This window comes from Somniosus microcephalus, chromosome 26 (genome assembly GCF_052327205.1).
Source record: "Somniosus microcephalus isolate GS21.2 chromosome 26, FLI_Smic_1.0, whole genome shotgun sequence".
In the NCBI taxonomy this organism is placed as follows: domain Eukaryota; kingdom Metazoa; phylum Chordata; class Chondrichthyes; order Squaliformes; family Somniosidae; genus Somniosus; species Somniosus microcephalus.
The window spans coordinates 40,923,157-40,950,240 of NC_141012.1; the positions used below are offsets into that span (position 1 = coordinate 40,923,157).

Consider the following 27,084-nt stretch of genomic DNA (forward strand, 5'->3'; position numbering starts at 1 on the left):
CAATTGGTAGAAGATATTTTTAAAAAGCTACAACCTTCCCATGCTGAATCCATGCATTTAAAAATGTTTGCCACTGAATTCATTAATATGACTTCAGATATTTTCCCGACAACCAACATTAAACCTCATGGTCTACATTTTTATATTTTATAAGTAACAGAATTATATTAGTCGCATTCCGATTCTTAGGAATCTTTCTTCAATTTAGTGAAGTTACCACAATGTCAGTGAAGACTCCATTCAGCTGTAGAAAAAATGTTTGAAAGAGAAGGGACTACAGTTATTGGGGGGGGGGGGGCATCTCCCACCCTCCCAGCTAGTGAGTAGGAATGGCGGCAAGCAGGCTACAAAACAAAAAGGGAGATCGCAATAAACACCAACACAGCACAGCTGCAATGAAACGGTTCTCGTCACAAAATTGGGTTTGAGAAAAGGGCAGCAAAACGACAAAGAAGATCACTGACACAGAAAGTGCCAGACAGAAGATACACCCACACACTCATGGGCAAATGGAACGACATTCAAAAATGGCAGTGGTGGGGGTCTATTTTTCTCCATTTGCTGATGTTAATGATAAACGGTTCTCGTCTGGTTTTGAATACCTCTTAATGTCTCTTCACTTCTCTTTTGTTCTTTTATCCCCATTTCCCAGCCCCCAAACTGGCCTTTTAATCTGTTTCATTTCCTGTGTTTTCTCAGTCCTGACGAAGGGTTTCGACCTGAAATGTTGACTGTTTCTCTCTCTCCACGGATGTTGCCGGGCCTACTGAGTTTTTCCAGCATTTTCTGTTGTTATTAGCATCAGTTTAATGTGGGCTCCCCCATTTATATATTCATGCCAACATTTTCACCAACATTCATGAATGGAGGAAAACATACCTGTTAGTTTCAATTTTTTTAAATGAATTTGACTATTACAAGACAGCGACAGAATATAAGGAAAAAGAGACTTGTATTTATATACATTTCATGACCTCAGGCCGTCCCAAAGCGCTTTATAGCCACCCTCGAAGCGTAGTCACTGCTATAATGTTAGAAACGCGGTAGCCAATTTATACACAGCAAGGTCCGACAAACAGCAATGTGATAATGACCAGATAATCTGCTTTTCAGCGATGCTGGTTTAGGATAAATATTGGCCAGGGCGCCAGGGAAAACTCCCCTGCTCTTCTTTGAAATAGTGCCATGGGATCTTTTATGTCCCCCTGAAGGGGCAGACGGGGCCTCGGTTTAACATTTAACGTATGAGCAGATTTGGCATTCTGAAGAATCCAACCAGCAGACACACAGAGGAAAATCAAGATATCAGGCAAACAACAGGAAACCAGCCAGCCAGCCACAGACCATCAGGCAGATGCTCATGTTCTAGGAATGGAACCAATCCAAGTCGAGTGGTGCCTCATGAGAAAAGAAAGGAACCTTGTATCTAGAGTCTGCTTTCACAGGCCCTGAACTGCAACCAACACCATGGCATGCCTTTACAGCGCCATGAGTCGTCGTTTCCATCAAGAGCGGAGGTCGGCAAGGTGGGGGCATCAATGGAAGCAGCAGCTCTTTGCATCTCTGCTGATGGGCAGTTTCTTCTGAGTGGTTGTGTGTGCCACTTTGGATATCAAACGGAACAGGAAGAGAAGTCTCATTTTAAAGCATGTTTCTCACGTAAACATTTTTTTTAAGTTGTTGCACAGAAGCAATTCTTAAGCAGATTCCACTTTGGAGTGAAAGCCGAGGTCATTTTGCCCGTGAAAGCACCCCCCACCACCCCCCCCCCGCCGCCCCCAGTCAGCCACCTGTAGCTGCTGCTATTTTTTTTAAAATTCTGGCAGGCAGCTGTCATTTCCAAAGTTGCCCTCGGCCACTGGCTGCCTTTTGAGCCCAACTCAAATAAGGTTTTACATGCTGCAGAGGGTGACGGTAATTCCAACACGGGATCCAGGAGCAGAAACCCAACACTCACCGTTTGTGGCTGTGAATCTTTTATTGCATGTGTGTCGGACTAAAAACAAAACAGTGGCATCACGATTCTGAGGAACTACTGCGTCTTAAAGACCAACCACCTACAGCAACTAGCTAGCAGTAACATAATGATCCATGATTCAACCCTCAATACTGGGCTGTTTAAGCTTTCAAACTGCTTCTCTCTTTTGTGTCTCAACCACATCATTTACAAAAAAGGCCCGCTAAATGTCAGGAGAAAAATCAGAAAACAGTTTCTGTCATTCTGTGAAAGAAGTTCAAACTCTACGTGCAAACATTGTTGGAGAATCGCAGAGGAAGATTTATCATGCCCTTTACCTGACCAGCATCTGATTGGAAGGACAAGAGGGAAGGAGATTTATTCTGCATGTGAAAAAGCAAGGAATGAGAAAAGAACATTCTGCCACCAATCCTGATCGTTCCTCAGGCTATGTACAAATCTACGCCACAATTTAAAAAACTTACTCCTTTTGCCTTATTTGGAAACATGAATTGAAGACCAAGGGCTGTAGTGTAGGACATCACGGAGATGGCAAAGGGCAGCAGAGAAAATAAGGAGAATAGCTTGAGTTTGGATGACGGAAAGCTTGGGGTTTGAAAGCTTGTACATCACAGGAAGATAAGACAGATGGAGGTAAGGAGTTGCAATTTTGAGGACACGGAAAATAAATAAAGTAAAAAAAATCTTGGACTTTACCCACTGATTTGATCCCCTGAGAAAATGTTCTGCATAAATTTCTCAAAAGTAATCAAACCAAACCTCCAAACATTCATCCATCATGACTATGCAACCATGATTGGGTGTTCCTTCCCAGCTCTGGAAGTGCAGGAAACATTATATCTAATAGAGCATCCAATTATCTCAGTCCATACTTATCTATAGAGTCTTCAATCCCATTCCTGAACAGGTTATTTGTCTGCCTGCTTTCTGAAAGAGTTCAAGAACACCATTAACTGCTTATGCTGAGAGCCTGTTCCACATGTGCCCTTCTTTTAATATCTAGTCTCATTTGCTGTATAATTTTGTACTTGTGCCCTGTTCTGTACTCACAGTCTAAGTTAGATAGCTTGCTTACATCTATTTTGTTCGTCCCTCTCAATATCTGAGAGATCTGGATCATATCCCTCTTCTAATGAGAATAAGTTCAGCTCCACCTGTCTCTCTTCAGATCTTAGAGTCCCAAGCCTTTCTCATTGCTCCTGTCTGTACACTCGCCAACCTGTCCATCAACCATCAATATCAACTAACCAGCAATAACATAATGATCCATAATTCAACTCTCAATAATGGGCTATTTAAGCTTGAAAGAAGCCTACACATACAACAAATTTGGCTTCTATGCAAAGCTAGAATAATTTGTTTCGACTTAATAGTTGAGCTCCCTTTGACTGTACCATGGATTTGTTCCAGGAGATGGCACAATACATCTACAACTTCCTTGTTGAGGTTAGTCACCGCACGCATTGCTGAGGATAAGGCTGAGGCAGGTGTCAGAAGACACATTGTCTGGGGTAATATTAGACCTGATGGTCTTTCTACTTGCCCTTGAACTTCATTGCCTTCTCTCTGCTGCTCAGCTCATTCGTCTTCTTCAACACAGCCGGCTAAGAAAGCCTTGCTCATGGACCTGTGCTACAGCACAGACCTAAACAATTCAGTTCGTCCCGACAATACCTCCTGTTCTGTTCCATGCTGAACTCCTGCTGACTCTCTGCTGCCTTAACGCCACCTTTATAATGAGCATCATGAATACAATGTAGGTTGGAAGGCTAGCATGTTCAGTTGAAGGCAAACCTTACAAACTGGGTCAGCTGTCACTGTGTAGGCTCGTGTATGGTCTGAAGGTCTTCAGGAGGAGGGGAGGAAACTGGAGGGAGGGGGGGGTGGCGGGAGGAACTGCCATTAAGAAAAGTGTTAAAGCTGTTCATATTTTCAGTAGCACATCCTAAACCTACGACCGCCACCATCTAGAAGCACAAGGGCAGCAGGTGCATGGGAACACAGTCAACTGCAAACACCCTTCCAAGTCACGCACCATCTTGACTCGGACATATAGCGCTATTCTTTCATCGTTGATGGGTCAAAATCCTGAAAACTCCGTACCCAACAGCACTGAGGGAATCACCTTCGCCACACAGACTGTAGCAGTTCAATAAGAAGGCCCACCACAACCTTTTCAAGGGCAACTAGGAATGGACAATAAATGCTGGTCTTGCTAGTAACACCCATATCCCAAGAATGAATTTTAAAAATGTTTGTGTGTCCAAGGGTCTTACCCTCTGTGCAGTGACAGACGAGCTCACATTTCTCTAGTTGGCAACCTCGTTTACAAAAAAGACTTGCACTTATATAGCGCCTTTCACAACCTCAGGACATCCCTAAGTACTTTACAGCCAATTAAGTACTTTTTGAAGTTTAGTCACTGTTGCAATATAGGAACCATGGCAGCCAATTTGCACACAGCGAGTTCCCATAAACAACAATGAGATAATGACCAGATAATCTTGATATACCTATCAATTCATCCAATGAAAAGCGACGAGTTAAGATAGTAACTATAGGTTTTTATTGGCTAAATAACAGAGCCCACCCTCGTGGGTGATCGGGTCCAACAAGGAGGAATACCAGCCAGTCGACCACCTTTATACCTGGGCAAGCAGGCGGAGTCATGGGCGGAGTCAGCTGTGGTCAGCCCAGGTATAACAGCGTGACAAGAGGTGACCTTGTGTAGTGATACAACAGTGTAAACAGTACCATAGTGTAACGATATAAACAGTGATAACCATAGTGTAACGATAGTGAACGATAAAAGTGGCTTACCACATTCACCCCTTGTTTAGATTTGAGTCCGGCGGGGTGAAGTGTGCTACCAGTTCGGGTATGTCAGTCTGTCCGGAGGCCTCGTAAGTCTCTCTGATCGGCGCAGCAGTGGCGGCGGTGATGCAGTATCCGATGTTAATGCTGGTGTCTGCGTGGTCGGCGAAGGCTCGTGGGGTTCCGGCATGCCGTCTACCTGGGGTGGATTTGGGGGGGTGGTGGGGGGTAACGGTGGTGTCTCAGGGGTGCCCGAGGGTGCAAGGTCTCGTAAGGAGACTGTGTCCTCCCGCCCGTCTGGGTATGCCACATAGGCGTACTGGGGGTTGGCGTGCAGGAGGTCCACCCTCTCGACCAGGGGGTCCGTTTTATGGGCCCTCACGTGCTTTCGCAGCAAGACGGGCCCCGGAGAAGTCAGCCATGTTGGTAGCGAGGTTCCCGTAGTCGACTTCCTGGGGAAAACAAACATTCGTTCATGGGGGGTGGCGTTAATGGCCGTGCAAAGCAGTGACCGGATGGAATGCAGCGCTGCCGGGAGGACTTCCTGCCAGCGAGAGGTTGGCAGGCCCTTAGACTTTAAGGCTAAGAGAACGGCCTTCCAGACAGTCGCGTTCTCTCTTTCCACCTGGCTGTTCCCTCGGGGGTTGTAGCTGGTGGTCCTGCTTGCAGCAATGCCTCTCGCTAGTAGGAACTGGCGAAGTTCCTCGCTCATGAAGGATGAGCCCCGGTCGCTATGTATATAGTTCGGGAACCCTAACAAGGCGAAGAGGTCGTTCAGGCATTTGATGACCGTGGTACTGGTCATGTCTGGGCAGGGGAAGGCAAAGGGGAAACGGGAGTACTCATCAATGATGTTGAGGAAGTACACATTACGGTCAGAGGACGGGAGGGGCCCCTTAAAATCGATGCTCAAGCGCTCGAAGGGGTGGGTGGCCTTGATCAGGCTTGCTCTGTCCGGCCTAAAGAAATGCGGTTTGCATTCGGCACAGGTTTGGCAGTTCCTGGTCATGGTCCTGACCTCCTCGATGGAGTAGGGCAGGTTGCGGGCCTTAATGAAGTGGTAAAGTCTGGTGACCCCGGGGTGGCAGAGGTCGTTGTGGAGGGTCTGCAGTCTATCAATTTGCGCGTTGGCGCATGTACTTCGTGATAGAGCATCTGGGGGTTCGTTCAGTTTACCAGGTCGGTACAAGATATCATAATCATAGGTGGAGAGCTCGATTCTCCACCTCAAGATCTTGTCGTTCTTGATTTTGCCCCTCAGCTTGTTATTAAACATAAAAGCGACTGAACGCTGGTCGGTGAGGAGGGTAAATCGTTTGCCTGCCAGGTAATGCCTCCAGCGTCGTACTGCCTCCACGATCGCCTGGGCCTCCTTCTCGACCGAAGAGTGTCGGATCTCAGGGCCCTGGAGGGTCCTTGAGAAGAAGGCCACAGGTCTCCCCGCCTGGTTAAGGGTTGCTGCTAGGGCGAAGTCGGATGCATCGCTCTCCACTTGGAAAGGGATAGACTCATCCACCGCGTGCACTGTGGCCTTAGCAATGTCTCCCTTTATGAGGGAGAAGGCTGCGCACGCTTCTGCCGTCAGGGGGAAGGAGGTGGACTTCATGAGGGGTCTGGCTTTGTCCGCATAATTCGGCACCCATTGGGCATAGTAGGCGAAGAGCCCCAGGGTTCTCTTCAGCGCCTTTGGACAGTGGGGGAGGGGTAGCTCCATGAGGGGGCGCAATCTTTCGGGGTCGGGGCCGATGACCCTGTTCTCTACTACGCAGCCGAGGATGGCGAGACGCGAGGTGTTAAACACACATTTCTCCTTATTGTAAGTGAGGTTCAGCCGTTCGGCCGTACGGAGGAATTTCTCCAGATTAACATCGTGGTCCTGCCGGTCGCGGCCGCAGATGGTGACGTTATCTAGATAAGGGAACGTGGCCTGCAGCCCGTTCTGGTCAACCATCCGGTCCATCTCCCTTTGGAAGACCGAAACCCCGTTGGTGACGCCGAAGGGAACCCTAAGGAAGTGGTAGAGGCGGCCATTTGCCTCGAAGGCGGTACACTGGCGGTCCTCAGGGCGGATAGGGAGTTGGTGATAGGCCGACTTAAGGTCGATGGTGGAGAATACCCGGTACTGTGCAATCTGATTGACCATATCAGATATGCGGGGAAGGGGGTATGCGTCCAGCTGGGTGTACCGGTTTATGGTTTGGCTGTAGTCGATGACCAGGCGGTTTTTATTGCCGGTCTTAACGACTACGACCTGGGCACGCCAGGGGCTGTTGCTCCTCTCGATGATGCCCTCCTTCAGGAGACGCTGCACCTCAGAGCTAATAAAAGCTCTGTCCCCGGCGCTGTACCGCCTGCTCTTGGTGGCGACGGGTTTACAGTTGCGGGTGAGGTTAGCGAACAGGGAGGGGGGCGGGACCTTGAGGGTGGATAGGCCGCAGGTGGTATGCGGTGGGCGGTTTAAAGGCTGCTGGTTGTCGACTGTGAGTGGGGGGAGGGGTCCACCGTATGCCAAAGTGACACTTTGAAGGTGGGATTGGAAGTCCAGCCCTAGGAGGACGGCAGCGCAGAGCTGGGGCAGGACGAGGAGTTTAAAATTTTTATACTCCGTGCCCCTAACCGACAGGGTCACAACACAGTAGCCGCTGATGTCTGTAGAATGGGACCTCGACGCCATCGAGATCCGGTTGCGCGTTGGCCGGACAGTGAGGGAGTAGTGGCTCACCGTGTCTGGATGGATGAAACTCTCCGTGCTCCCGCTGTCGAACAGGCAGGTCATGGCGTGGCCGTTTACTTTGATGTACATCATGGACTTGGGACAGGTGATGCGGGCGAGCTTGGTCCAGTGTGACGGAGGCTAGTGTATGGCTGAGCGAGCTGCTGTAGTCTGCGGGTGAGGCGGTGGTCGGGTCTGGAGGCAAGGTGGCGGTCGAGTGTGGTGGACAAAATGGCGGCGCCCACGAGGTTGAATAAAATTGCGGAGAAGATGGCCGCCCCCACAACTCACATGAGGCACTGCTGGTGTCGGTGGCCTTGATCAAAGATGGCCGCCCCCATGACTCACACGAGGGGATACTGGCATCTGTGGCCTTGATGAAAGATGGCCGCCCCACAACTCGCATGAGGCACTGCTGGCGTCTGTGGCTCTCCCCCTGCAGGCCTTAGCGAAGTGGCCTTTCTTGTGGCAATCGGAGCAAGTCGCGTTTCTTGCAGGGCAGCGCGTCCTCGGGTGTTTCGCCTGGCCACAGAAGAAGCAGCCGGCGGCCCGATCGCGGGGCTCCGATGTTGCAGCCAGTACCGGGGGTGGCGGTCCCGATCGGTTCTGGGACGCCGACGCTGAGGTAGGTCCCAGAGGCGGCGGTGCGAGGGGTATTGCGGCCGGGGTCGGGCCGGAGTCCCAGGGTCGCGCAGCACAGTACCTGGAATACACCTCGAGGTCCCGATGGGCCACTTCCAGAGAGCGAGCGAGGGCTGCAGTTGTATTCAGGTCGAGGTCCTTTGATTCGAGCAGTCTTTGCCGTGAGTAGTCGGACCGAAGGCCTTTCACGAAGGCATCGCGGATATTCCCTTCAGTATTTTCTGCAGCCGTTACAGCTTTAAAGTCACAGTCCCTGCCGAGTGTTTGTAGCGCCCGTAAAAATTCATCTACAGACTCTCCTGGCTGTTGCGAGCGGGATCTTAGGAGACGTCTGGCATACATAGAGTTTACCGGGCTCCGGTACTGCTCTTTCAGTAGGTTGAGGGCGTCCTCGTATGTAGTAAGGTCCTGGATGATTGCAAATACTTTAGGGCTCACTTGGGCGGTCAGAACTCTTAGTTTGGATCCCGGAGGCACGCCGGATTCTCCCAGGTAGGATTCGAAACAGCTCAGCCAGTGTTTGAAGTCGAGGGCTGAGTTCGCTGCCTGTGGGTTTAGATCCAGGTACGGCGGTCGGAGGGCTCGCAGCCAGGCCGGCTGCTGTGGCTGTTGTAGCTGGCCGTTTGGCTGGTCGTTAGGCTGCTCCGATCCACTCATTTCAAAATTTAGCCAATAAAATTGATATACCTATCAATTCATCCAATGAAAAGCGACGAGTTAAGATAGTAACTATAGGTTTTTATTGGCTAAATAACAGAGCCCACCCTCGTGGGTGATCGGGTCCAACAAGGAGGAATACCAGCCAGTCGACCACCTTTATACCTGGGCAAGCAGGCGGAGTCATGGGCGGAGTCAGCTGTGGTCAGCCCAGGTATAACAGCGTGACAAGAGGTGACCTTGTGTAGTGATATAACAGTGTAAACAGTGATAACCATAGTGTAACGATATAAACAGTGATAACCATAGTGTAACGATATAAACAGTGATAACCATAGTGTAACGATATAAACAGTGATAACCATAGTGTAACGATAGTGAACGATAAAAGTGGTTTACCACAAATCTGTTTTAGTGATGTTGGTTGAGGGATAAATATTGGCCACCAGGAGGCCCAGTGAGTGCGGATGCCGGAAGGCCCATTGAGTGAAGTCGTTTCAATCAGACTTGCGAGAAGAGAAGGGGGGTCCCACTGAAGCAAAGAGGTTTAAGTAGCACGCAGTCACGTTTGGAACGTGAGTGTGTTAATGGCGGCTGTCGATCGGGTTTGATGTTCACTGGCTGGGCTCGTGCATGAAGCAGAGCCACTTGAGCGAGTTACTGAAGAGCCCATGGGACTGTACCCAACATGAGCCTATGTCTTTGGGAGAGAGAACTGCAGCGGTAAAAAAAAATCATTGAAAAAAAGCTGAATGGGAGAGGGCCGCTTAACTTATAAAAAGTGGATCACTTGAGTGGCGATAAAAGATGCCCAAAAACAGCTTGGAACAGGGCCGATGGTCTCAAAAGTGTAGAACCGAGTTCATGTTGCTGCTCTGGAAGTCTGTGCAACATCTGGCCAAAGTCTTTGTTGAGTCACTCACATTTTTGCAGCATTGTGTCGTTTCAACTACAATTGTAGTTAAGAGATTTTCTGCCAGTTACAGCCATTAGCAAAAAAGGCTGTGCTCTGAAACACGTGTTGCCAAGTGAGACAGATGACGTTCTCCCCACCCACACACCTCCTCAAAAAGGGTGGGTGTGGCTGAGGGACGTCAAGGAAATTACAACCAAAAAGTGCAAGTTTTCATAAGAAGGTAATGTTTTCCAAACCCTAACCAGCTCAGACATGAAGTCAAACACTAGCTCCCTAGGGTTTACTGAACGATTCTGTGTTCCAGTGCTTGGAATGATTCATCTATAAACAGTAGCAGAAGTTCATGCTGAAATCAGATAACGCTTTGCTGCTGTTTATGTGATACTTAACCTCCTTTGCTTTTTTTTATTTTAAAAAACAACATTCACTGGGCCTCACTGGGCCGCCCGGGGCTCACTGGGCCGCCCGGGGCTCACTGGGCCGCCCGGGGCTCACTGGGCCTCACTGGGCCGCCCGGGGTTCACTGGGCCTCACTGGGCCGCCCGGGGTTCACAGGGCCTCACTGGGCCGCCCGGGGTTCACTGGGCCTCACTGGGCCGCCCGGGGTTCACTGGGCCTCACTGGGCCGCCCGGGGTTCACTGGGCCTCACTGGGCCGCCCGGGGTTCACTGGGCCTCACTGGGTTCACTGGGCCTCACTGGGTTCACTGGGCCTCACTGGGCCCGGGGTTCACTGGACCTCACTGGGCTCGGGGTTCACTGGGCCCGGGGTTCACTGGGCCTCACTGGGCCCGGGGTTCACTGGACCTCACTGGGCTCGGGGTTCACTGGGCTCGGGGTTCACTGGGCCTGGGGTTCACTGGGCCCGGGGTTCACTGGGCCTCGGGTTCACTGGGCCTCCCTGTTAGTTTTGGTTGGAGGCATTCTTGGAGGTTTGGTCACACGACATTGTGACCACATGACATCTGACCATGTGATGCCTGATCACGACACCTAAAAATGTTACTGCCTTTACTTTATAAAAGTTGGGTCCCCTGTAGTTGAGTATTTTTGTTTGTGGCTTCACGCCAACAGCTATTCTGCAAGAAGTTCTGAGAATCAGTAGGTCGTCCGTGAGCAGGGGAGGGGAAACTGAGGGGGGGGGGGGGCCGGGGGGAAAGGAGGGTAAATTGATGGCGGGGGGGAGAGAGGGGAAAACGAGGGCAGAGCAAGGCGAGGCAGAGAAGGAAGGGAAAACCGGGGCGGGAGGTGGTGGGGCTGGGAGGGGAAAGAGAGAAGGGCAACCGAGGGCAGGGCGGGGAAGGGAAACCCAGGGCACGGTGGGATTCGCTGAGGGGAAACCAGAGATGGGAGGAACTTTGATTTCACTAGTAAGTAGTGATAACTCAGTTAAATTGGACTGATAATCAATAGTAATGCTGCTATCCCTCAGATTCCCCTCATAACCAACAGTAATACAATAACTCACTGACACTTTATATGTAACTGGTGTAATGCCCCCATGTCCTACCTCTAACTAGTCGTAATCCTATAACCCACTGATATTTACCCTGAAATTATGCCCAGAGTCCCCCCATCACTGCACAAGGTGATGTCAGGCTCCCCAATCGATGTCACTTTTAACAGGCCCGATCTCTCTCCCAGTCTCCTTGGACTCCGGTTCCGTGTGAAGGTGGCACTTCTGAACTGGGAGCCTCAGTCAGAGTTGATCTGTGCTTGGGCTTCGCACGTCAAAGCCAGCCGGTACAGACCGACCTGAACCAAACCGAGAGATCGCACAAAGGGCAGCAGGCTCAGTGTTTGGTGCACTTCTCACAGGGCACGTTGTCCTAAACTTAGTTCAGCACCAACAATTCTAAACCACTCCCTCAGCTCAGACTCACTAAAGGAGAGTTTTCATAGAATTATACAAATTACAATACAGGAGGAGGCCATTCTGCCCCCGGTGCTGGCGCTCTCTCCTGTAACCCCATTCCCTCCAGATCCTTTTATATTTCTCCCTTTCAAATATTTATCCCATTCCCTTTAAAATGATGATCTGGTCTCTACCTCAATAGCCACATGTGGTGAAGTATCCCACGGTCTAATAGCCCTCAGTTAAAGAACTTTTTTTCAACCTTCCCCTTGGTTCTTCAGGTGAGAATCTTGTCTCCGTCCCCTTGATCCCCATTCGCCCACCAGCGGAGACAATCTTTCACTGTTTATCCACAGTAAGGGCCCCAGGTTTCACTCGCCCCTTTACTGGCTGCTCCTCTCTCAGCACCACTCCCACTCACCACCTTGCTGCTATTCCCGGCTCTGCAGGAAATGCTGGGTAAAAGGCCCACCCCATTCCCCAGTTTGCATCTCTCCCCGAGCCCCCATTCTCCAGTCTCCCCATTCCTCCCACCGAGCCCCCATTCCCCAGTCTCCCTCTGCCCGAGCCTCCATTCTCATCTCCCTCTCCCCATTCCACACCTCTTCCCCAGAGCCCCCATTCCCCAGTCTCCCTCTCCCGAGCCCCCATTCCCCAGTCTCCCCCTCTCCGAGCCCCCATTCCCCAGTCTCCCCCTCTCCCCGAGCCCCCATTCCCCAGTCTCCCCCTCTCCCCGAGCCCCCATTCCCCAGTCTCCCCCTCTCCCCGAGCCCCCATTCCCCAGTCTCCCCCTCTCCCCGAGCCCCCATTCCCCAGTCTCCCCCTCTCCCCGAGCCCCCATTCCCCAGTCTCCCCCTCTCCCCGAGCCCCCATTCCCCAGTCTCCCCCTCTCCCCGAGCCCCCATTCCCCAGTCTCCCCCTCTCCCCGAGCCCCCATTCCCCAGTCTCCCCCTCTCCCCGAGCCCCCATTCCCCAGTCTCCCCCTCCCCGAGCCCCCATTCCCCAGTCTCCCTCTCCCCGAGCCCCCATTGCCCAGTCTCCCCCTCTCACCGAGCCCCCATTCTCCAGTCCCCCCTCTCCCCGAGCCCCCATTCCCCAGTCTCCCCCTCTCCCCGAGCCCCCATTCCCCAGTCTCCCCTCTCCCCGAGCCCCCATTCCCCAGTCTCCCCCTCTCCCCGAGCCCCCATTCCCCAGTCTCCCCCTCTCCCCGAGCCCCCATTCCCCAGTCTCCCCCTCCCCGAGCCCCCATTGCCCAGTCTCCCCCTCTCCCCGAGCCCCCATTCTCCAGTCTCCCCCCTCTCCGAGCCCCCATTCTCCAGTCTCCCCCTCTCCCTGAGCCCGCATTCCCCAGTCTCCCCCTCTCCCTGAGCCCCCATTCCCCAGTCTCCCTCTCCCAAGCCCCCATTCCCCAGTCTCCCTCTGCCTGAGCCCCCATTCCCCCTCTCCCCGAGCCCCCATTCCCCAGTCTCCCCACCTCCCCGAGCCCCCATTCCCCCCTCCCCGAGCCCCCATTCCCCAGTCTCCCCCCTCCCCGAGCCCCCATTCCCCAGTCTCCCAGAGCCCCCATTCTCCAGTCTCCCCCTCTCCGAGCCCCCATTCCCAGTCTCCCCCTCTCCGAGCCCCCATTCCCCAGTCTCCCCCTTTCCCTGAGCCCCCATTCCCCAGTCTCCCTCTCCCGAGCCCCCATTCCCCAGTCTCCCTCTCCCGAGCCCCCACTCCCCAGTCTCCCTCTCCCGAGCCCCCACTCCCCAGTCTCCCCCTCTCCCCGAGCCCCCATTCCCCAGTCTCCCCCTCCCCGAGCCCCCATTCCCCAGTCTCCCCCTCCCCGAGCCCCCATTCCCCAGTCTCCCCCTCCCCGAGCCCCCATTCCCAAGTCTCCCCCTCCCCGAGCCCCCATTCCCCAGTCTCCCCCTCCCCGAGCCCCCATTCCCCAGTCTCCCCCTCCCCGAGCCCCCATTCTCCAGTCTCCCCCTCTCACTGAGCCCCCATTCCCCAGTCTCCCCCTCTCCCTGAGCCCACATTCCCCAGTCTCCCCCTCTCCCTGAGCCCCCATTCCCCAGTCTCCCTCTCCCCTGAGCCCCCATTCCCCAGTCTCCCTCTCCCGAGCCCCCATTCCCCAGTCTCCCTCTCCCGAGCCCCCATTCCCCAGTCTCCCTCTCCCGAGGCCCCATTCCCCAGTCTCCCCCTCCCCGAGCCCCCATTCCCCAGTCTCCCCCTCCCGAGCCCCCATTCCCGAGTCTCCCCTCCTCTCCCCGAGCCCCCATTCCCCAGTCTCCCTCTCCCGAGCCCCCATTCCCCAGTCTCCCTCTCTCGAGCCCCCATTCCCCAGTCTCCCACTCTCCCATTCCCCAGTCTCCCCCTCTCCCCGAGCCCCCATTCCCCCTCTCCCGAGCCCCCATTCCCCAGTCTCCCCGAGCCCCCATTCCCCAGTCTCCCCCTTGCCCCCATTCCCCAGTCTCCCCGAGCCCCCATTCCCCAGTCTCCCCCTCTCCCCGAGCCCCCATTCTCCCCCTCTCCCCGAGCCCCCATTCCCCAGTCTCCCTCTCCCCGAGCCCCCATTCCCCAGTCTCCCCCTCTCCCCGAGCCCCCATTCCCCAGTCTCCCCCTCTCCCCGAGCCCCCAGTCTCCCCCTCTCCCCGAGCCCCCAGTCTCCCCCTCTCCCCGAGCCCCCATTCCCCCCCTCTCCCCGAGCCCCCATTCCCCCCCTCTCCCCGAGCCCCCATTCCCCCCCTCTCCCCGAGCCCCCATTCCCCAGTCTCCCCCTCTCCCCGAGCCCCCATTCCCCAGTCCCCCGAGCCCCCATTCCCCAGTCTCCCGAGCCCCCATTCCCCAGTCTCCCGAGCCCCCATTCCCCAGTCTCCCCGAGCCCCCATTCCCCAGTCTCCCCGAGCCCCCATTCCCCAGTCTCCCCGAGCCCCCATTCCCCAGTCTCCCCGAGCCCCCATTCCCCAGTCTCCCCGAGCCCCCATTCCCCAGTCTCCCCGAGCCCCCATTCCCAGTCTCCCCGAGCCCCCATGCCCCAGTCTCCCCGAGCCCCCATGCCCCAGTCTCCCCGAGCCCCCATTCCCCAGTCTCCCCGAGCCCCCATTCCCCAGTCTCCCCGAGCCCCCATTCCCCAGTCTCCCCGAGCCCCCATTCCCCAGTCTCCCCGAGCCCCCATTCCCCAGTCTCCCCGAGCCCCCATTCCCCAGTCTCCCCGAGCCCCCAGTCTCCCCGAGCCCCCATTCCCCAGTCTCCCCGAGCCCCCATTCCCCAGTCTCCCCGAGCCCCCAGTCTCCCGAGCCCCCATTCCCCAGTCTCCCCATCTCCCCGAGCCCCCATTCCCCAGTCTCCCTCTCCCCGAGCCCCCATTCCCCAGTCTCCCCGAGCCCCCATTCCCCAGTCTCCCCCTCTCCCCGAGCCCCCATTCCCCAGTCTCCCCCTCTCCCCGAGCCCCCATTCCCCAGTCTCCCCCTCTCCCCGAGCCCCCATTCCCCAGTCTCCCCCTCTCCCCGAGCCCCCATTCCCCAGTCTCCCCCTCTCCCCGAGCCCCCATTCCCCAGTCTCCCCCTCTCCCCGAGCCCCCATTCCCCAGTCTCCCCCTGCCCCCATTCCCCAGTCTCCCCGAGCCCCCATTCCCCAGTCTCCCCCTCTCCCCGAGCCCCCATTCCCCAGTCTCCCCCTCTCCCCGAGCCCCCATTCCCCAGCTCTCCCCGAGCCCCCATTCTCCAGTCTCCCTCTCTCCCCGAGCCCCCATTCTCCAGTCTCCCCCTCTCCCCGAGCCCCCATTCCCCAGTCTCCCCCTCTCCCCGAGCCCCCATTCCCCAGTCTCCCCCTCCCCGAGCCCCCATTCCCGAGTCTCCCCCTCTCCCCGAGCCCCCATTCCCCCTCTCCCGAGCCCCCATTCCCTAGTCTCCCCCTCTCCCATTCCCCAGTCTCCCCCTCTCCCCGAGCCCCCATTCCCCAGTCTCCCCCTCTCCCCGAGCCCCCATTCCCCCCCTCTCCCCGAGCCCCCATTCCCCAGTCTCCCCCATTCCCCAGTCGAGCCCCCATTCCCCAGTCTCCCCCTCCCCGAGCCCCCATTCCCGAGTCTCCCCCTCCCCCATTCCCCAGTCTCCCCCTCTCCCCGAGCCCCCATTCCCCAGTCTCCCCCTCTCCCCGAGCCCCCATTCCCCAGTCTCCCCGAGCCCCCATTCCCCAGTCTCCCCCATTCCCCAGTCTCCCGAGCCCCCATTCCCCAGTCTCCCCCTCTCCCATTCCCCAGTCTCCCCCTCTCCCATTTCCCAGTCTCCCCCTCTCCCCGAGCCCCCATTCCCCAGTCTCCCCCTCTCCCCGAGCCCCCATTCCCCAGTCTCCCCGAGCCCCCATTCCCCAGTCTCCCCCATTCCCCAGTCTCCCCGAGCCCCCATTCCCCAGTCTCCCCCTCCCCGAGCCCCCATTCCCCAGTCTCCCACTCCCCGAGCCCCCATTCCCAAGTCTCCCCCTCCCCGAGCCCCCATTCCCCAGTCTCCCCCTCCCCGAGCCCCCATTCCCCAGTCTCCCCCTCCCCGAGCCCCCATTCTCCAGTCTCCCCCTCTCCGAGCCCCCATTCCCCAGTCTCCCCCTCTCACTGAGCCCCCATTCCCCAGTCTCCCCCTCTCCCTGAGCCCCCATTCCCCAGTCTCCCCCTCTCCCTGAGCCCCCATTCCCCAGTCTCCCTCTCCCGAGCCCCCATTCCCCAGTCCCCCTCTCCCCGAGCCCCCATTCCCCAGTCTCCCCCTCTCCCCGAGCCCCCATTCCCCAGTCTCCCCCTCTCCCCGAGCCCCCATTCCCCCCTCCCCGAGCCCCCATTCCCCAGTCTCCCCCTCCGAGCCCCCATTCTCCAGTCTCCCCCTCCCCGAGCCGCCATTCCCCAGTTCCCCTCTCCCCGAGCCCCCATTCCCCAGTCCCCCTCTCCCCGAGCCCCCATTCCCCAGTCTCCCCCTCTCCCCGAGCCCCCATTCCACAGTCTCCCCCTCTCCGAGCCCCCATTCCCCCCTCCCCGAGCCCCCATTCCCCAGTCTCCCCCTCCGAGCCCCCATTCTCCAGTCTCCCCCTCCCCGAGCCCCCATTCCCCAGTCTCCCCCTCCCCGAGCCCCCATTCTCCAGTCTCCCCCTCTCCGAGCCCCCATTCCCCAGTCTCCCCCCTCTCCTGAGCCCCCATTCCCCAGTCTCCCTCTCCCCTGAGCCCCCATTCCCCAGTCTCTCCCTCTCCCTGAGCCCCCATTCCCCAGTCTCCCTCTCCCGAGCCCCCATTCCCCAGTCCCTCCCTCTCCCCTGAGCCCCCATTCCCCAGTCTCCCCCTCCCCGAGCCCACATTCCCCAGTCTCCCCCTCCCCGAGCCCCCATTCCCGAGTCTCCCCCTCTCCGAGCCCCCATTCCCCAGTCTCCCTCTCCCGAGCCCCCATTCCCCCCCTCTCCCCGAGCCCCCATTCTCCCCCTCTCCCCGAACCCCCATTCCCCCCCTCTCCCCGAGCCCCCATTCCCCCCCTCTCCCCGAGCCCCCATTCCCCCCCTCTCCCCGAGCCCCCATTCCCCCCCTCTCCCCGAGCCCCCATTCCCCAGTCTCCCCCTCTCCCCGAGCCCCCATTCCCCAGTCCCCCGAGCCCCCATTCCCCAGTCCCCCGAGCCCCAATTCCCCAGTCTCCCGAGCCCCCATTCCCCAGTCTCCCGAGCCCCCATTCCCCAGTCCCCCGAGCCCCCATTCCCCAGTCCCCCGAGCCCCCATTCCCCAGTCTCCCGAGCCCCCATTCCCCAGTCTCCCGAGCCCCCATTCCCCAGTCTCCCCGAGCCCCCATTCCCCAGTCTCCCCCCGAGCCCCCATTCCCCAGTCTCCCCGAGCCCCCATTCCCCAGTCTCCCCGAGCCCCCATTCCCCAGTCTCCCCGAGCCCCCATTCCCCAGTCTCCCCGAGCCCCCATGCCCCAGTCTCCCCGAGCCCCCAGTCTCCCCGAGCCCCCATGCCCCAGTCTCCCCGAGCCCCCAGTCTCCCCGAGCACCCATTCCCCAGTCTCCCCGAGCCCCCATTCCCCAGTCTCCCCGAGCCCCCATTCCCCAGTCTCCCCGAGCCCCCATGCCCCAGTCTCCCCGAGCCCCCAGTCTCCCCGAGCCCCCATGCCCCAGTCTCCCCGAGCCCCCAGTCTCCCCGAGCACCCATTCCCCAGTCTCCCCGAGCCCCCATTCCCCAGTCTCCCCGAGCCCCCATTCCCCAGTCTACCCGAGCCCCCATTCCCCAGTCTCCCCGAGCCCCCATTCCCCAGTCTCCCCGAGCCCCCATTCCCCAGTCTCCCCGAGCCCCCATTCCCCAGTCTCCCCGAGCCCCCATTCCCCAGTCTCCCCGAGCCCCCATTCCCCAGTCTCCCCGAGCCCCCATTCCCCAGTCTCCCCGAGCCCCCATTCCCCAGTCTCCCCGAGCCCCCCATTCCCCAGTCTCCCCGATCCCCCATTCCCCAGTCTCCCCGAGCCCCCATTCCCCAGTCGCCCCCTCTCCCCGAGCCCCCATTCCCCAGTCTCCCCCTCTCCCCGAGCCCCCATTCCCCCCTCCCCGAGCCCCCATTCCCCAGTCTCCCCCTCCCCGAGCCCCCATTCCCCAGTCTCCCCCTCCCCGAGCCCCCATTCCCCAGTCTCCCCCTCCCCGAGCCCCCATTCCCCAGTCTCCCCCTCCCCGAGCCCCCATTCCCCAGTCTCCCCCTCCCCGAGCCCCCATTCCCCAGTCTCCCCCTCCCCGAGCCCCCATTCCCCGGTCTCCCCCTCTCCCCGAGCCCCCATTCTCCAGTCTCCCCCTCTCCGAGCCCCCATTCTCCAGTCTCCCCCTCTCCGAGCCCCCATTCTCCAGTCTCCCCCTCTCCGAGCCCCCATTCCCCAGTCTCCCCCTCTCCGAGCCCCCATTCCCCAGTCTCCCCCTCTCCGAGCCCCCATTCCCCAGTCTCCCCCTCTCCCCGAGCCCCCATTCTCCAGTCTCCCCCTCTCCGAGCCCCCATTCCCCAGTCTCCCCCTCCCCGAGCCCCCATTCTCCCCCTCTCCCTGAGCCCCCATTCCCCAGTCACCCTCTCCCCTGAGCCCCCATTCCCCGGTCTCCCCCTCTCCCCGAGCCCCCATTCCCCGGTCTCCCCCTCTCCCCGAGCCCCCATTCCCCGGTCTCCCCCTCTCCCCGAGCCCCCATTCCCCGGTCTCCCCCTCTCCCCGAGCCCCCATTCCCCGGTCTCCCCCTCTCCCCGAGCCCACATTCCCCGGTCTCCCCCTCTCCCCGAGCCCCCATTCCCCAGTCTCCCCTGAGCCCCCATTCCCCAGTCTCCCCCTCTCCCATTCCCCAGTCTCCCCCTCTCCCTGAGCCCCCATTCCCCAGTCCCCCGAGCCCCCATTCCCCAGTCCCCCGAGCCCCCATTCCCCAGTCTCCCGAGCCCCCATTCCCCAGTCTCCCGAGCCCCCATTCCCCAGTCTCCCGAGCCCCCATTCCCCAGTCTCCCGAGCCCCCATTCCCCAGTCTCCCCCTCTCCCCGAGCCCCCATTCCCCAGTCTCCCGAGCCCCCATTCCCCAGTCTGCCCCTCTCCCCGAGCCCCCATTCCCCCCTCTCCCCGAGCCCCCATTCCCCAGTCTCCCTCTCCCCGAGCCCCCATTCCCCATCTCCCCGAGCCCCCATTCCCCAGTCTCCCTCTCCCCGAGCCCCCATTCCCCAGTCTCCCTCTCCCCGAGCCCCCATTCCCCAGTCTCCCTCTCCCCGAGTCCCCATTCCCCAGTCTCCCCCTCCCCGAGCCCCCATTCCCCAGTCGCCCCCTCCCCGAGCCCCCATTCCCCAGTCGCCCCCTCCCCCCATTCCCCAGTCGCCCCCTCCCCCCATTCCCCAGTCTCCCCCTCTCCCCGAGCCCCCATTCCCCAGTCTCCCCCTCTCCCCTAGCCCCCATTCCCCACTCTCCCAGAGCCCCCATTCCCCAGTCTCCCTCTCCCCGAGCCCCCATTCCCCAGTCTCCCCCTCCCCGAGCCCCCATTCCCGAGTCTCCCCCTCTCCCCGAGCCCCCATTCCCCAGTCTCCCTCTCCCCTGAGCCCCCATTCCCCAGTCTCCCCCCTCCCCCAGTCTCCCCCTCCCCCATTCCCCAGTCTCCCCCTCTCCCCGAGCCCCCATTCCCCACTCTCCCCGAGCCCCCATTCCCCAGTCTCCCGCTCTCCCCGAGCCCCCATTCCCCAGTCTCCCCGAGCCCCCATTCCCCAGTCTCCCCGAGCCCCCATTCCCCAGTCTCCCCGAGCCCCCATTCCCCACGAGCCCCCATTCCCCAGTCTCCCCCTCTCCCCGAGCCCCCATTCCCCAGTCTCCCCCTCTCGCATTCCCCAGTCTCCCCCTCTCCCCGAGCCCCCATTCCCCAGTCTCCCGAGCCCCCATTCCCCAGTCTCCCGAGCCCCCATTCCCCAGTCTCCCGAGCCCCCATTCCCCAGTCTCCCGAGCCCCCATTCCCCAGTCTCCCGAGCCCCCATTCCCCAGTCTCCCGAGCCCCCATTCCCCAGTCTCCCGAGCCCCCATTCCCCAGTCTCCCGAGCCCCCATTCCCCAGAGCCTCCATTCCCCAGTCCCCCGAGCCCCCATTCCCCAGTCCCCCGAGCCCCCATTCCCCAGTCTCCCGAGCCCCCATTCCCCAGTCTCCCGAGCCCCCATTCCCCAGTCTCCCCCTCTCCCCGAGCCCCCATTCCCCAGTCTCCCCCTCTCCCCGAGCCCCCATTCCCCAGTCTCCCCCTCTCCCCGAGCCCCCATTCCCCAGTCTCCCCCTCTCCCCGAGCCCCCATTCCCCAGTCTCCCCCTCTCCCCGAGCCCCCATTCCCCAGTCTCCCCCTCTCCCCGAGCCCCCATTCCCCAGTCTCCCCCTCTCCCCGAGCCCCCATTCCCCAGTCTCCCCCTCTCCCCGAGCCCCCATTCCCCAGTCTCCCCCTCTCCCCGAACCCCCATTCCCCAGTCTCCCCCTCCCCCCATTCCCCAGTCTCCCCCTCTTCCCGAGCCCCCATTCCCCAGTCTCCCCCTCTCCCCGAGCCCCCATTCCCCAGTCTCCCCCTCTCCCCGAGCCCCCATTCCCCAGTCTCCCCCTCTCCCCGAGCCCCCATTCCCCAGTCTCCCCCTCTCCCCGAGCCCCCATTCCCCAGTCTCCCCGAGCCCCCATTCCCCGGTCTCCCCCTCTCCCCGAGCCCCCATTCCCCGGTCTCCCCATCTCCCCGAGCCCCCATTCCCCGGTCTCCTCCTCTCCCCGAGCCCCCATTCCCCCCCTCTGCCTGAGCCCCCATTCCCCAGTCTCCCTCTCCCCCCGAGCCCCCATTCTCCCCCTCTCCCCCATTCCCCAGTCTCCCCCTCTGCCTGAGCCCCCATTCCCCAGTCTCCCTCTCCCCGAGCCCCCATTCCCCTGTCTCCCTCTCCCCTGAGCCCCCATTCCCCAGTCTCCCCCTCTGCCTGAGCCCCCATTCCCCAGTCTCCCCCTCTCCCTGAGCCCCCATTCCCCAGTCTCCCCCTCTGCCTGAGCCCCCATTCCCCAGTCTCCCCCTCTCCCCGAGCCCCCATTCCCCAGTCTCCATCTCTGCCCCTGAGCCCCCATTCTCCAGTCTCCCCATTCCTCCCACCGAGCCCCCATTCTCCAGTCTCCCCATTCCTCCCACCGAGCCCCCATTCTCCAGTCTCCCCATTCCTCCCACCGAGCCCCCATTCCCCAGTCTCCCCCTCTGCCTAAGCCCCCATTCTCCCTCTCCCCTGAGCCCCCATTCCCCAGTCTCATAAGAACATAAAAGCAGCAGGAGCAGGAGTAGGCCATACGGCCCCTCAAACCTGCGCCACCATGCAATAAGATCATGGCTGATCATCGACCTCAACTCCACTTTCCTGCCCGATCTCCCTATCCCTTGATTCCCCTAGAGTCCAAAAATCTATTGATCTCAGCCTTGAATATACTCAAAGACTCAGCATCTACAGCCTCTGGGGCAGAGAATTCCAAAGATTCACAACCCTCTGAGTGAAGAATTTCCTTATCATCTGTCTCTTAAATGGCCTACCCCTTATCCTGAGACTATGCCCCTTAGTTCTAGACACTCCAGCCAGGGGGAAACAACCTCTCAGCATCTACCCTGTCAATCCCCTTCAGAATCTTTCAATGAGATCACCTCTCATTCTTCTAAACTCCAGAGAGTATCGGCCCATTCTACACAACCTCTCATCATAGGACCGCCCTCTCATCCCAGGAATCAATCTAGTGAACCTTCGCTGCACCGCCTCCAAGGCAAGTATATCCTTCCTTAGATAAGGAGACCAAAACTGTGCACAGTACTCCAGGTGTGGTCTCACCAAGGCCCTGTACATTTGTAGCAAGACTCCTATACTCTTATACTCCAACCCCCTTGCCATTTGCCTTCCTTATTGCTTGCTGTACCTGCATCTTAGCTTTCTGTGTTTCTTGCACGAGGACACCCAAATATTTCTGAACACCAACATTTAAAAGTTTTTCACCATTTAAAAAATATTCTGTTTTTCTATTCTTCCTACCAAAGTGAATAACCTCACATTTCCCTACATTATACTCCATCTGCCACCTTACTGCCCACTCACTTAGTCTATCTATATCCCTTTGCAGACTCTGTGTTCTCCTCACAGCTTACTGTCCCACCTAGCTTTGTATCATCAGCAAACATTGATACATTACACTCTAGGTCATTAATATAGACTGTAAATAGCTGAGGCCCGAGCACTGATCCTTGTGGCACCCCACTAGTTACAGCCTGCCAACCTGAAAATGACCCGTTTATCCCTACTCTGTTTTCTGTCCATTAACCAATCCTCTATCCTTGCTACTATATTACCCCCAACCCTTATCTTGTGCAACAACCTTTTATGTGGCACCTTATCAAATGCCCTTTATCTACCCTGCTAGTTACAGCCTCAAAAAACTCTTAATTAATTTGTCAAACACAATTTCCCTTTCATAAAACCATGTTGACTCGGCCTAATCATGTTATGATTTTCTAAGTGCCCTGAGACCACTTCCTTAACAATGGATTCCAGCATTTTCCTGACGACTGATGTCAGACTAACTGGCCTGTAGTTCCCTGTTTTCTCTCTCCCTCCTTTCTTGAATAGCGGTGTTACATTTGCTACTTTTCAATCCGCTGGGACTGTTCTAGAATCTAGGGAATTTTGGAAAACCAATGCATCCATTATCTCTGCAGCCACCTCTTTTAGAACCCTAGGATGTAGGCCGTCAAGTCCAGGGGATTTGTCGGCTTTTAGTCCCATTAGTTTCTCTAGTACCAACGTTTACTTTTGTTACTCTCTTCCTTTTTACATACTTGTAGAGCTCTTACAATCTGGTTTTATATTTCTTGCTAGTTTTTTCTCATTCTATTTTTTCCCTTGTTATCAATTTTTTGGTCATCCTTTGCTGGTTTCTCCCAATCCTCAGGCTTACTACTATTCTTTCAATCTAATGCTATCCGTAACTTCTTTAGTTAGCCATGGGTGGATCATTTTTCCCATGGAGTTTTTGTTTCTAAATGGAATGTATTTTTGTTGAGAATTATGAAACATATCTTTAAATGTTAGCCACTGCTCATCTACCGCCATACCTTTGAATCTATTTTTCCAATCTACCTTAGCCAACTCACCCCTCATACCTATGTAATTAGCTTTATTTAAGTTTAAGACTCTAGTTTCGGACTTAGGCAAGTCACTCTCAAAATTAATGTGAAATTCTATCATGTTATGATCACTCTGCCCCAGAGGATCCTTTACTATGAGATTGCTAATTAACCCTGTCTCATTACACAATACAAGATCCAAAATAGCCTGTTCCCTGTTTGGTTCCATGACATATTGTTCTAGGAAACTGTCCGAATGCATTCCATGAACTCATCCTCCAGACTATCTTTGCCAATTTGATTTGTCCAGTCTATATGAAGATTAAAGTGCCCCACAATTATTGCATTACCTTTGTTACAAGCTCCCACTATTTCTTGATTAATATTCTGTCCAACGGTATACACTACTCCCACCAGTGTTTTCTATTCCTTGTTATTCCTCATCTCCAACCATACTGATTCATCTTCCCAGCCGAGATCCATTCTCTCTACTGTCCTTATGTCATTCTTTATCATCAGGGCCACCCCCGTCCTTTTCGAAACGTCAAGTACCCTGGAACATTTAGTTCCCAACCTTGGTCACCTTGCAACCATGTGTCTGTAATGGCCATTAGATCAAACCTACTTATCTCTATTTGTGTCACTAGTTCGTCTATCTTGTTACGAATGCTTCGCGCATTCAGATAAAGAGCCTTTAATTAAAAAATGTTACCATTATTCCCTGCTTTGACCTTATTCTCTGTTGCACTGCTACCAGTAAACTCTCTGGGGGAAAAATTTGGTTGCTTTGCGCCTCCCATTGGGGTGCAAAGCAACTAGCACCTAGGAGTGGCGATGTTTGCGCCGCTCGCGAAATTGACTACCGTCACGATCGCCTGCGTCCGCAGATCGTGACGTCAGTCGAACATGCAACGCCCCGGTAGGGTGCCCCGGACCGGATATTGAGTGGCGCCCCCTGCCTTTCCGCCTGCCGCTAGCAACGAGAAGTTGAGGGGAACGTTTTGCAGTTGGGAAGGGACTGGGGGAGCGCTATTTAAAGGTGACCGCTTCCTGCCTTTTTTTGTCGGCAACATTTTTGCACCACACATTCTGAGAGAGACTTCTGAAGAGATTCATCACTGTGTGAAGGAGTTTTGGGTACTGAGCAGCACTTTGCAGGTTCGTTTTGACTTGACCTTCCTTGCATCGATTTAGAAGAGACTTTGGTGGCTGCACTCTGAGCTCTTTCCCTGGGCCTCTCCATTGTTCTTTCCAGCAGATTTGATGTACAGGTCTCTCCAGGCAGAGATTCAAGGCTGCAATAAGCAGGGTGTGGATGGAGAGCAAGATCGACCCTCCCCTTTAAGAACTGGCCGGCGCCAGTGTGTCTGTGTTCCATTGACTGACATCACGAGCTTCATCAGCGCTCTGAGGTAGCGCCTCGCTCCTCGGCGTTAGCGCCTTAAGACAGGTGTGTAGTGCCTGATTTAGTATTCCAATCACCTCCAGGGGCGATAGAAGCCAAGTTTGCAGTCGGAGGCGATAATTAGTGCCAGGCGCTAAACTTTGCGCTCGGCCGATAATTGCGCCCCAAACGGGGCGATACTGAATTTCTCCCCCCTCTGTCCCTTCCTGTCTGATTATTTTTACCCAAATCGTTGCACTGCTGTATTGCCTTGACCTTTCTTTTTGGATTTTTAAATTTCCCCTCCCCCCCCCCCCCGCTTTTATAGTTTCAAGCCCCATCTCCAGCCCTAGTTATTCGATTCGCCAGGACGCTGGTCCCAGCCCAGTTTAAGTGGAGCCCCGTCCCGATGGAACAGCTCCCTCTTTCCCCAGTACTGGTGCCAGTGCCCCATGAATTGAAACCCCTTCTTCCCACACCACTCTGATATGATCTGCTTGACCCAATGCCAATTTGCATGTGGCTCAGGTAGTAGTCCAGAGATTATTCTCCTTGAGGGTCCGCTTACTAATTTAGACCCTAGCTCCTCAAACTTCCTTAGCAGAACCTCATTCTTAGTTCTACCTATGTCACTGGTTCCTACATGGACCACGACAACTGGATCCTCCCCCTCCCTCTCTCCTCCCCCTTTTCTCTCTCTCTGAGCCCCCATTCCCCAGTCTCCCTCTCTCTGAGCCCCCATTCCTCAGTCTCCCTCTCTCTGAGCCCCCATTCTCCCTCTCTCTGAGCCCCCATTCCCCAGTCTCCCTCTCTCGGAGCCCCCATTCCCCAGTCTCCCTCTCTCCGAGCCCCCATTCTCCAGTCCCCCTCTCTGAGCCCCCATTCCCCAGTCTCCCTCTCTCGGAGCCCCCATTCCCCCTCTCTCGGAGCCCCATTCCCCAGTCTGAGCCCCCATTCCCCAGTCTCCCTCTCTCTGAGCCCCCATTCCCCAGTCTCCCTCTCTCGGAGCCCCCATTCCCCCTCTCCCTGAGCCCCCATTCCCCAGTCTCCCTCTCTCTGAGCCCCCATTCCCCAGTCTCCCTCTCTCGGAGCCCCCATTCCCCAGTCTCCCTCTCTCGGAGCCCCCATTCCCCAGTCTCCCTCTCTCGGAGCCCCCATTCCCCAGTCCCCCTCTCTGAGCCCCCATTCCCCAGTCTCCCTCTCTCGGAGCCCCCATTCCCCCTCTCTCGGAGCCCCATTCCCCAGTCTGAGCCCCCATTCCCCAGTCTCCCTCTCTCTGAGCCCCCATTCCCCAGTCTCCCTCTCTCGGAGCCCCCATTCCCCCTCTCCCTGAGCCCCCATTCCCCAGTCTCCCTCTCTCGGAGCCCCCATTCCCCAGTCTCCCTCTCTCGGAGCCCCCATTCCCCACTCTATGTAATTTTTGCCCTCTCCAGGTCGGGGCGAGGGTCACCAACCCTCCAGCTTTGTCCTGGAGTCTCCAGGAATTAAAGATCAATCTCCAGGACACTAATGCAAGCAATCCGGCAGAAAGATCATCGGGGATTGTGCTTTCTTTTCATTTTCTTTGAACACATTTGTTTCTAAGTTATAAAAATATTGGAGATTGGATAAAAGGCTATTTTCTGGACAGTCAAGAATCATCCACTTGGGTAGTGAAGAATCTGTTTGCTTGCCAGCTCTTGCGGGAAGGCTGGACACGGCGAGAATGGACATGTCGGGAAACCAATGGCGGGAGCGTGGGGGCGGGGAGCGTGGGGGCAGGGAGGTGGGAGGCCATGTGATGAAACCTCCAGGGACGCATCCAACCAGAGTTGCCACCCCTACCAGGGGCTCCGAGACCATCGATGACATGGTCAATACAGGAAACTTTGTTATATCCGGCACCGACGGGACCGAGCTGTTGCCGATCTATCAAAACTGCCGGACATACAAAGTTAATGTTGAAGCATACAGAGGTTTTCATCTCCGTATCTGACAACAAACACTGTTGCTTAGCAACAGCTTGTAAACAGTCGGCCCGTACCTTGGAAGCGTCTCTGTAGCTTAGCAACAGCTTCAGAGAGACTTTCCAGAGCCCGACTGTTGAAAACAAAGCCACGAGAAGAAGAAAAAACTAACAAAACGGCTCCTGATTTCTGCCGGTAGATCAAGGTTTCCGGACATACAACCTCCAGATAAACCAAAGTTTCCTGTACCACCTTGACTGAGATCGGTTAGCAGTGACCGGGTACTGAACCTGGGCGTGTAGCACTGGGAAGTGTGCTGGCCTGTTGGGAGAGAGAGAGAGAGCGAGAGAGAGAGAGTGTGCACACGTCCTTGCAGCAGTTACTTGACGACAAGATAATTTGCTTTGTAACTGTACAGCAGCATACACGGGGAAAGGTCATTAGAAGCAGCAGTAATAGACTACACGGATAATCCACTCCTCTGAGCTTCAGAAGTGCAGCAGTCATCAGGGATACACAGGCGATCAAAACACACTGCGGTTATCTCCTCACTCCATGCTGTCAAAACAGACAACAGCTTAATCAAACAAA

The 27,084-nt window shown here is 56.8% G+C and overlaps 1 protein-coding gene across 9 annotated transcripts in view; it reads right to left on the minus strand.

Annotated features, from left to right (window-relative positions):
- Window positions 1-27,084, minus strand: part of pknox2 (pbx/knotted 1 homeobox 2) — a 464,550-nt gene that overhangs the window by 204,415 nt on the left and 233,051 nt on the right. The gene's annotated exons all lie outside the window — the stretch shown is intronic.